The following is a 9,406-nucleotide window of genomic DNA, read 5'->3' on the forward strand; positions in this document are numbered from 1 at the left end:
TTGCTAGTTGCTTGGCATAGGGTGACCAGCACTGTAGCTTGCTGGTCGTTGACTGAAGCTGGGTGCTGGTGTTGGGATGGAGATCTCTGGGAGATTTTCGCTGCTTGATATTATGTGGAGCTGGGAGGTCTCTTGTGGACCCGTGTCCTGAAGTTGGCTCTCCCACTTCAGAGGCAGAGCACTGGCTCCTGGCTGCAGCACCAAGAGCCTTTCATCCACCCAGCTCAGAATAACAGGGAGAAAAAGCAGAAAGAAAGAATTAGTAGAAGAAAGAAAGAGAGAGGGAAAGAAAGGAAGAAGGGAAGAAAGGAAGGAAGGAAGGAAGAAAGAAAGAAAGGAGGGAGGGAGTGAGGAAGGATGGAAAGAAAGAAGGAAAGAAAGGAGGGAGGGAGGGAGCAATGAAAGCAAAAGGAAGAGTGAATGGAAGAAGGGAGGGAGGGAGGGAGGAAGGAAAGAAAGAAAGAAAGACAGGAGGGAGGGAGGGAGGAAGGAAAGAAAAAGAAAGTGGAAAGAAGAAGGGTGGGAGGGAGGGAGGAAAGAAAAAGAAAGAAGGAAAGGAAGAGCGGAGGGAGGGAGGGAGGAAGGGAAGGTAGGAAAAAAAGAAAGAGCAGGTAAAGTAAAATAGAAGAAAGTATGAAATATAGTAGCGTTATTAAAATTAGAAAGTAATTATTGGAAAAAAAAAAAACGGACCGATAGAACCCTGGGACATATGGTGGAAGCAAAGCTATACAGAGAGAATCTTACACAGAAGATTACACATACACATTCACAAAAAGAGAGCAGGGGGAAAAATCAAAAATCTTGCTCTCCAAGCCCACCTCCTCAATTTGGGATAATTCGTTGTAAAAAGAGGAAAAGGGCAAGAAGTCTGAAATCTTGCTCTCTAAGTCCACCTCCTTACTTTGGAATAATTCGTTGTAAAAAGAGGAAAAGGGGGGAAAGTCTTAAATCTTGTCCTCAAAGTCCACTTCCTCAATTTGGGATGATTCGCTGTCCATTCATGCACTCCACAGACGCAGGGCACATCAAATGGACCGTGGAGCTTGAATCCGCTGCCTCCGAGGCTGCACAGAGAGATTTCCCTGACTCTGCTCTCACAGCTCCCGGGTCACAGCCTTGGACCTGGCCCCGCCTCTGTGCGTAGGACACCGGAGGGCGTCCGTTCTTCGCTCAGACAGGACGGGTTTAAAGGAGCCGCTGATGCGGGGGCTCTGGCTCACTCAGGCAGAGGGGAGGGAGGGGCGCGCAGTGTGGGGCGGGCCTGCGGCGGCAGAGGCCGGCGTGACGTTGCAGCAGCCCATGGCGCTCCGTGCGCTTTCCCGGGAAAGCCGTCCCCGGGTCTCGGGACCCCGGCAGTGGCGGGGTGCACAGGTCCCCCGGAAGGCGGGGCGGACAGTGACCCGCGCTCGCACACAGGCCCCGCGGCTGCGGCGGCGGGCCGCGGCGGCGGCGGCGGAGACAAGTTACTTTTAACTCTAATATTACTTTCATCTGCTCTAAGGGGCTAAGACACTTACAGAGAAGTTTTGAAGTACCTAAGGTTATCTCCTGCATTCTCCTGGTCAGCTCACAGATTCTGAGAGGTGTGAGACCCCATATATACAGTACAGGTCAGATCAGTCAGTGCTGGTGTCATTGCTTAAACAAGGCCAAAAGCAGATAAGAATCAGGGAGCTATTTTATTGTATTGGATAACATTACCATAAGCCTTAGAATTGGTCAATTCCTGTAGCCCACACCCAAGGACTCAAAGTGGAACCTGAATGTTAGCCTGTACAATTCTCCTGCGCAGCTGGGTTAGAGACAGGCTGTGCTCAGTCCGGGCTCCCTCTTCATAACGAAGTGTCCCACTTAGGGAACAGCTCCCTAGAGTATGGACAGCCCCTGACTCAGTGGGCATACGTACATTGTATAGAAAACAAAGACTGGGAGAAAAATATGATACGATTGATAGTGGCTGTATCTAAATGGTAGGATTTCAGTTTTGCCAAATCTTGTGTATTTGATTTTCTTTAAGACAAGTGATTAGTGAATAAATATAGCATATTTTGTCTAGGACTGAATTCAGTCCTGTAATGGAGGTTGCTGTTAATCAAGTATAAAATATTATACAATAGAAGACATGACAAATGCAGTAGCTGGCATTGTGGATGCTGGGGAAAGAGTGATCTGGGAAAAATCAAGAGACAGTGGCAATTTAGCAGAAGCTCAAAAGAGGCAGGATGGGTCATGGGTCTGTGTCATTGAAACAGAGCATGCATTGTAGTGTTTACCATTTTTTAGATCGACCCTTCCCTTCTGATGAGGCTCCCGTTAGCTAGAAAGCCAAAGCTCTGTTTTCATTTCCTTCCTCTTGTCCTTTGCCTTCCTTCTTCCCCCAAAAGAGGATGGCCCAACACCAGCTCAGCCCACACTTACTAACCTCCCACATCCATACACCCCACCCCATGTCCTCATCGAGAAGAAAGCCCCTGAGTAATTCCTGAGCCGCATCACCAGTGTCCTGACAGTTACTCTGTGTCCCTCCAGGTCTCCCTGAGGATGTGGCGGATGACCTGCACCGTGATAGGACAGAAGAAAAGCCTCCATGGAAAATCAAGGTAAGCTGGATTTTTTCTGGCCTGAGATAGAAATATTGCTTTATTTTTCTTTCAATAGAATTGAGTTATGTATATTTGAGGGTATTCCTTCCAGATACATACAATTCCCTTGGTTGGGAGAATGTGGAGTGAGAGTCTATGACCAACTCATGGTGCCTGATTCCACAGGACATTAAAATTGACAGCATCCATTACAGCCTGTAGAGTATGGAGCTCTCTCTCCTGCAGCAATTTTTCTTCTAGGCAAAGAATTCTGTAATTTCCAACCTAAATGGACTTGGAAGTTCCATCCTCCCAGCAAAGTTCTTGCCTTTCAGCCTGAGTAGGTTTGCTCTGATAACCCTTGCTGGGTTCCCTGGACCACTGTTTCTTATGAGGTTTTCTACTGTCAGCAAATGAACAAATGACCTGAGCATCACTGTGATCTTATCCTCATAGTGTTTTCTCTTCTGTAATTGCAGGTGGCCTTCCCAGAACGTGAAAACGGTATGTATTCTGGAATCAGTCACTTGGGGAGGAAGAACTTTGAAGATGAGAAAGTGGGACATTCTTGCTGGTTTTAGTGTAGAGGGCAACTTGATTGCAAATTTGTGCTGGGAATGAGTGTAGGAATCCTGGTGATAGAAAGTGATTTACAAGTAATGTGACCAATTACTATAGTCCCAGGAAGAAGCTGTATTACGATTAGGTGGTGTAGGTTTGTGTGCATGAGACTGGGTGTGTCTGTATGTGAAATGAGTGGTATGATTCTGTGAGTATGTGCACTTTTTGTGTTGCGTTTCCCTTGATTTATGTTCCCCTAAACATCACTGTTACTGGTGCCAACTTTCTAGAAAATATTCCCATCACCACTGCATCATGAATGGGTATGGATATAAAAGTAAATAAACTGTACACTTTCAGTGTGTGCATTGATTTTATACCAAGTGAGCCTCATTTAACCTGGAAAACAAATCCTATCACCACCCAGGCAAAGGTTTACTGGATTATTATTATTATTATTATTATTATTATTATTATTATTATTATTATTATTTGGCTGTGTTGGGTCTTCGTTGCAGTGCACGGGGTTCTCATTTCGGTGGCTTCTGTTGTTCCAGAGCATGGGCTCTAGGTGCATGGGCTTCAATAGTTGTGGCACGTGGGCTGAGTAGTTGTGACTTGCGGGCTCTGGACAGGCTTAGTAGTTGTGGTGCACGGACTTAGTTGCTCCATGGCTGGATTCTTAATGAACAAAACTGGGTTTCAGCATCCCTACTACTGGGTCAATTACAACTTCATTTAATAAGAAATCTCATCTCTTAGTAGGTCTCATAGCATTCTGAATGGTTATGATACATCTCTCTGCCACTTCCCTCATTCTAACTATTTCCTATTAGAGCCTCGGGATGAGTCCTCCCCCCTTACCTGAAGCACCTAGTGCTAGGCAGGCCTCCTTCCTTTTGAAGGGAGCCCATGCTTGTACCCACATGCCACACCCAGTTCTGGAGGAGTCCGAGAAAGAAGGAGCCTCGAGGAGTACATGGAGGAAATTCACTCCACCTTTCTCCTTTGAGGCTAATATTCACTATCGGATTCTGTGCTAAGGAAACAAAATGTCCTTCTCCTGTGGAAAGTCTGTCTTCCATCACTTGTGCCGGCCCTGTTTCTGTGTGCTGGGCAAGGAACACTGCATACAGTGAAGACAGAACCAAGAGATCTACCCCAGGGATTGAGCTCAGGTTAGGCACTGGCTCTGTCTGTCCTGTCCATGATCCATCATTCATCATGGTTGTGACTCTTGGACAGTCACTTATCTCTCTAAATTTCCACACCCTCCACCATAACATATGGGTTACAGCCCTCACTTTGCCCTCCCCTTCACCCCCAACAGGGCTGGGTGTCAGACATGATAATGGATATTCTCCAAGAACTGTAAAGCCTTTTTCCCATGCAAAAGCTGAGGAGTAATCTTGAATCCCCCTTTACTGGGAGCCGTCAAATCCCTTCTCTCCTTTCAACAGCTACGAAATATCCAGGTTCTTCTTGCCATCATTCAGGATTGAACACTTATAGAGCATTTGTGAAGCACCGGTCCTTTATTTTTCAAACATTTTACCTGTATTCAATCATTTTTGGCCACATGACATAATGCTAAATGTAGGCCATATTAACATTTCTACATCTCAGAACAGGGAACTGAGGCAAAGAGGGATCTACATATCTTTCCCAAGTACATGCTTCTTCTAAACGGGATTTGAATCCAGTCCATCAGTCATGGTCCCAATGGTTTGCTGAATTTCTAGACATTCTCAGTTAAATAAAGATATTTGCCCACAAAACCTGTCTGTTGGGTGTTTTCACTGCATACCAAACTGCAAGATCTTCCTAAGACCAACTTTGATTCAGGAGGCTCTGCTGGGCAGCTGGTGAGGAAAGGGACCAAAGGATTGAACTGTGAATAAATTATTGCTAATTTCCCCATGGTCTTCTGCCAGCAAGATGTCAATAGTTGTCTCTATTGTAATGCATTTCCCAGGATGCTGCTCCGAGAATGCGAGAAGAAGAAACACTCATCAGAGGTCAAGAATATCAACCCCAGGCTGGCTGAAAAAGATCCGCATCCGGCCACATTTTAGGATGCACCCTATAAATGACCCAGCTGAAGGTACTGTGGAAAATGTCTCGTTCGGTTCACTCAAGAATAATTATTCTAGTTGATTCAGTGCCTCATATTGAAGAAAAAGCTATGAAATATTAAGCAGTATTCTTCTTTTATTCCATGAGTTCAAATTGAAACTTACTAAGCCAGCTGGTACTGTTTTAACCATGGAAGTAAACATGCATTTAAAATTCAACATTTGGTTCATGTTTAAGAGGGAAGATGGTCTCTAGTTATGGTTTAGACATTAGCTGATTTTTGAACGTCAGCAACAACACATCCCTCCCTGAAACCATGTTTTGAGATTTCTTTAAATTATTAGACATTATTTAGAACAGGATTATATTGACATAAAAGTTGTACATGCAATACAGAAAATTCCTGTATCCTATCACTCCAGTTTCAGCTATTAATAATATATAGCATAGGTGAAGTACATTTGTTACATTTAGTGAAACAATGTAAGTATATTTTTACTAATGAAAAGTCCATAGTTCACCTCAGAGTCACACCTTGTGTTGTTATATTCAATGATATTTGAAATATGTACAATATTATTTGTCACCATTATGGTGCCATACAGAAATGTGTACACTAATGTTCATAGTCGCATTATTCTTAGTAGCCAAAAGATAGAAACAATCCAAAGTCAATGAGGTGATGAATGGATAAATAAATTGTGATATATATACAGAATGGAATAATTTTCAACCATAAAAAGGAATTAAAGATTGACTTATGCTACAAAATGAATGATCCAAATAATATAAAAATATATTATTGTTAGTGAAATAAGGCAGGCGCAGAAAGACCAATATTATATGATTCCACTTGTATGAGGTACCTAGTGTAGGCAAACTCACAGACACCGGAAGTAGAAATTACCAAGGTCAGGAGGCAGGAGTAAGGTGGATTATGATTTAATGGGTACAGAGGTTACGTTGAAATGATGAAAAAGTTTAAGATGTAGATTGTGTTGATGGCTACACAGCATTGTGAAAGTAAGAAATGCTAGTGAACTGTATACCTCAAAATTATGAAAAGCATAAATATGTATATTTCATCACAATAAAATAAGTCAAAAATCCAACAGAATGGACGATGAATGAAGGAGCAACATATTTGATTAGAAGGAAGCTGAAAGAGTCTTGTAACATTTCAAGAAGAAGGGGGATTTGGAGGGACTTTGAAATGGGCAGAGGGGCCGTGGGACTCTATACTGAAACATAGTGCAATGTTAGTGTTTAAGCTTTTTCAGACTGACACTTTCAAATTGATTAGGTTCCCTACAGCTAGAAAGCTAAAGGTTCTCTTCCTCATTTCTGAAATGTTCCTCCCCTTTGCCTTCCTCCACCCACCAGGGAGGTTTGTCCAACAGCACCTCAGTCCACACTCAGTAACCACCTGCATCCATACACTCCCACCCTGTGTCCACATTAACGAGGCTCTCTGAGTAATTCCTGAGCATCATCATCAGTGTCCTGACACTTACTCTGTGTCCTCCTAGAGCCCCCTGAGGACCTGTTGGAGAAACTGCCCCATGTGAGGACAATCAAAGTGGCTCCTGCTACCTCCAGGGTAAGCTCCCCTTATTTATCAGAGATTAAAAGTTTGCTTCATTTCTTTCTTTTCCAATTGATTTCAGATCTGAAGATCTACAATGTTCAAGACAGCTGATGTATACAATTTTGCTTGGTTGGATGAATGCTGATTGAAGGTCTTTCCCAACAGATAACTCATTCAAAAGGCCATTTAAAAAATGGCAACACCAGTTAGAAACTGTAGAGTCAGACACACTTTCCTCAGCAGAAAATTTCCCTCCTTGAAATAGACTTTTGTATTTGCTCCTCAAAGTGGACCTGAGAGATCTTCCAGGCAAAGCTCCAGCCTTTCCCACAGCTGTCTTCTCTGGTTTCTTTTGGGGCCATTGACTCAACAACCGTTTCCCATTTGGTTTTCTGAGGACAAAAAAAAGAGATGAAATACCTGTGTCCACGGAGCACAGGATGCTGAGATCCTTACACTGTTTTCTCTTCTCTAATCACAGGTGGATTGGACAGCAAACAAAAACGGTATGTATTCAGAGTTCACCCCTGTGCTGAGGAACAATCTAGATGATGAAGAAGGTGGGACACTCTTGCTGGCTTTGCTTGGGGAGACACCCTGATTCAGCGCCCCTACATGGATGAGGGCTGGGGGTGTAGAGCTAGAGACTGATTTCCCAGTAAAGAGCCATGCCCAAGTTCTATGGTCCTGGAAGTAACTGCATCATTTAGATGATGTGGGTTTGTGTGTATCAGGGTTGGGGTGGGGTCCATGTGTGAGCCTATGTGGTGTGATTGTGAACCTGCATGCGTGAGCGTGTGTGTGTTTCCTGAGGAGATATTTCCCTCTTACACAGCACAATTCACCTGTCAACAAAGCTCATCACCACTGCACACTGTCTGTACACTACATTGTTCTTCCCTCAACACAGCTGTAGCCCAGATTTGGTTAATATTCCTTTTCCTCAGAAGGAGATGGTGCAGAGATAAATGTTCTAAGCTCTTGACCTCCTAAGTGGAAAAGCCAAACTGAGAACCCAGGGGTGGGTCCCAATGTGGATGCTCTGGATCCCTGACCTGCACTTACCACTCAGCCAAGGGATCCTCAGTCATGGAGCAAGGGAGTCCCTGCATCCGTATCCTTGGCTGGAAGTCCTAGCATCTCCAAAGGTCCAGACCTTGCCCATCAGGTGGCCTTAGTGGTCACAGAATCCAGGGAAGCTATGGGTGGGCTTATCAGTTGACTTTGGCACAGTCATTAATGTGAAATTCACCTCAGGACCTGCATTCTCCTGGTCAGCTCACAGATTCTGAGAGGTGTGAGACCCCATGTATACAGTACAGGTCATATCTGTCAGTGCTGGTGTCATTGCTTAAACAAGGCCAAAAGCAGATAAGAATCAGGGAGCTATTTTATTGTATTGGATAACATTACCATAAGCCTTAGAATTGGTCAATTCCTGTAGCCCACACCCAAGGACTCAAAGTGGAACCTGACTGTTAGCCTGTACACATCTCCTGCGCAGCTGGGTTAGAGACAGGCTGTGCTCAGTCCGGGCTCCCTCTTCATAACGAAGTGTCCCACTTAGGGAACAGCTCCCTAGAGTATGGACAGCCCCTGACTCAGTGGGCATACGTACATTGTATAGAAAACAAAGACTGGGAGAAAAATATGATACGATTGATAGTGGCTGTATCTAAATGGTAGGATTTCAGTTTTGTCAAATCTTGTGTATTTGATTTTCTTTAAGACAAGTGATTAGTGAATAAATGTAGCATATTTTGTCTAGGATTGAATTCAGTCCTTTAATGGAGGTTGCTGTTAATCAAGTATAAAATATCATACAACAGAAGACATGATAAATGCAGTAGCTGGCATTGTGGATGCTGGGGAAAGAGTGATCTGGGAAAAATCAAGCGACAGTGGCAATTTAGCAGAAGCTCAAAAGAGGCAGGATGGGTCATGGGTCTGTGTCATTGAAACAGAGCATGCATTTTAGTGTTTACCATTTTTTAGATCGACCCTTCCCTTCTGATGAGGCTCCCCTTAGCTAGAAAGCCAAAGCTCTGTTTTCATTTCCTGCCTCTTGTCCTTTGCCTTCCTTCATCCCCCAAAGAGGATGGCCCAACAACAGCTCAGCCCACACTTACTAACCTCCCACATCCATACACACCACCCCATGTCCTCATCGAGAAGAAAGCCCCTGAGTAATTCCTGAGCCGCATCACCAGTGTCCTGACAGTTACTCTGTGTCCCTCCAGCTCTCCCTGAGGATGTGGTGGATGACCTGCACCGTGATAGGACAGAAGAAAAGCCTCCGTGGATCCCCAAGGTAAGCTGGATTTTTTCTGGTCTGAGATAGAAATATCGCTTTATTTCTCTTTCAATAGAATTAAGTTATGTATATTTGAGGGTATTCCTTCCAGATACATACAATTCCCTTGGTTGGGAGAATGTGGAGTGAGAGTCTATTGCCATCTCATGTTGCCTGATTCCACAGGACATTACAATTGACAGCATCCATTACAGCCTGTAGAGTATGGAGCTCTCTCTCCTGCATCGATTTTTCTTCTAGGAAAAGAATTCTGTAATTTCCAACCTAAATGGACTTGGAAGT

The sequence above is a fragment of the Mesoplodon densirostris genome, chromosome 12, assembly GCF_025265405.1.
Source record: "Mesoplodon densirostris isolate mMesDen1 chromosome 12, mMesDen1 primary haplotype, whole genome shotgun sequence".
NCBI classification, from domain to species: Eukaryota; Metazoa; Chordata; class Mammalia; order Artiodactyla; family Ziphiidae; genus Mesoplodon; species Mesoplodon densirostris.